The sequence below is a fragment of the Euprymna scolopes genome, chromosome 33 (genome assembly GCF_053919585.1).
Source record: "Euprymna scolopes isolate OS-2025 chromosome 33, ASM5391958v1, whole genome shotgun sequence".
NCBI classification, from domain to species: domain Eukaryota; kingdom Metazoa; phylum Mollusca; class Cephalopoda; order Sepiida; family Sepiolidae; genus Euprymna; species Euprymna scolopes.
The window spans coordinates 6,889,467-6,891,806 of record NC_136514.1 but is presented as its reverse complement, the minus strand read 5'-3'; positions in this window follow the sequence as shown (position 1 = coordinate 6,891,806).

The window sequence follows — 2,340 nt, the reverse complement described above, 5'->3', positions numbered from 1 at the left end:
AGAATACTTAAGGATGGACACTGGAATTTTTTTATCTTTTAATTTATTAGATTACAAGAATGTCTCTCTCGCTCATATATATATCAGAGAGAAAAAATGGAATAAAAAAAAGTAACAAAACAAGTCACACATCCATCAACATTTCGTCTTTATTGTAAGATTTCTTCAAGATGAATGAGAAAATGATTATTCATCTTGAAGAAGTCTTGCAATAAAGACGAAACACTGATGAAAGTGTGACTTGGTTTGTTCCTTTTTTTTTTTATCTCTTTATCTCGTCAGAATATTATTTCCATTATTCTCCTCATTGTAATTAAATAATCAGCTGGAGATTTGGTAATCCCTGATAGGAAGGGGAGAGACTGACCCAAGTTACCTCACAAATAACTGCTGCAGAGAGATTAGATCGCATGGAAGATCTTTGCAATTGATCCACATGAAAGTTTCTAGATGTGGAGTGAAATCTGCCATGCATGCAGCTAGCCAGTTGGATTGAGGTTCACCAGTGTTCACGAGGGCCTCCCTCAACTTGCACATTAATAAAAAGACAATGATGATGATAGTTGTGTTTTTCTGTCAGTCAGTTTATCCGACAGTCTTGCAGTTACGTACGGCAAAGTCGAAAGTAAGTTCGACAACTCTAGAAGGGTCACATCAGTATTTTACACCGTCAAATCACAAACATTTTAAGAAAATTATATTGACCAAATTTGATGTAAACACTTGATTAAATAAAGTAAACGAACAAAATATACATTCTTATATCTTTATAACTATTTATTTAACAACAAAAAAACACTTTCTAGGAAGTGTATTATTGTCTTAAAAGAAAAACAAACAAAAAATAAAATCTGAAGTAATGAAACACGTAACAAAATATACATTCAACCTCTTTTCCTTAATTTCTGCGATTGTTAACACATAGTCAAAAATATTAGTTTCATAGTTCAGATTTATAAATCAAATTAAATAATATTTAAAAAAAAAAGTGAAACTTTGCCGAGCATAATAAAAGAAAGCGTAAAATTTAAAGTAAAATATTTTTTAAAATATTTAAAAAATATTTTTAAAAATTAATAATTCATAATTTTGTAGTTTGACAATGGAAAATACTGATTTGACCCTCAAATTAAAATAAAAAATAAAATATTTTTATTAACTGTGAAACTTTGCCATGCATAATAAAATAAAGCATAAAACTTAAAATAAATTTTTTTAAAAATATTAAAAAGTATTTAAATATTTTTAAAAATATTAAAAAGTATTTAAATATTTTTAAAAATATTAAAAAGTATTTAAATATTTTTAAAAATATTAAAAAGTATTTAAATATTTTTAAAAATATTAAAAAGTATTTAAATATTTTTAAAAATATTAAAAAGTATTTAAATATTTTTAAAAATATTAAAAAGTATTTAAATATTTTTAAAAATATTAAAAAGTGTTTAAATATTTTTAAAAATATTAAAAAGTGTTTAAATATTTTTAAAAATATTAAAAAGTATTTAAATATTTTAAAATATTAAAAAGTATTTAAATATTTTTAAAATATTAAAAAGTATTTAAATATTTTTAAAATATTAAAAAGTATTTAAATATTTTTAAAATATTAAAAAGTATTTAAATATTTTTAAAATATTAAAAAGTATTTAAATATTTTTAAAATATTAAAACGTATTTAAATATTTTTTAAATATTAAAAAGTATTTAAATATTTTTTAAATATTAAAACGTATTTAAATATTTTTTTAAATATTAAAAAGTATTTAAATATTTACATATTTAAGTTTTAAACTTTAATAATTCGTAATATTGTGATTTGGCAGTGTAAAATACTTATGTGACCCTTCTAGAATTGTCCAACTTACTTTCGGCTTCGCCTGGCATAACTGCAAGACTGTCGTTTGTCCATCACACTTCAGCTGGAAACAGCATTTTCATTGTTTAAATGACCAGATTGAATTGACATGCATCCCATTCTTATTTTCGACGTATTCAAGCATCTCTATTAGAGATGCTGTCGTACTTAGATTTGAAATAATAGTTTCATTGCTAAACACGCAGATTGAGCAAAAGGATCTGATTTTGTTACATAATGCACGTTTTGATTAAGAGAATGATTGACAGATTGGAGTTCAAAAGACTGACCTTAGCAAACAGAATTAACAAAACCATGTGATTTCTAGAGAAAAGAAATTCTTCCCGTCTAACTGAAAACTGAACTGAAGCAGCACTCACTCTAGGTGGGTTGAAACGGCTTCTTCTAGGGAATATCAAATTCATACACGGTGTCCCCAGTCACATGCATGTTAGAGAAGATGACAAGGTTAGGTTTTTACT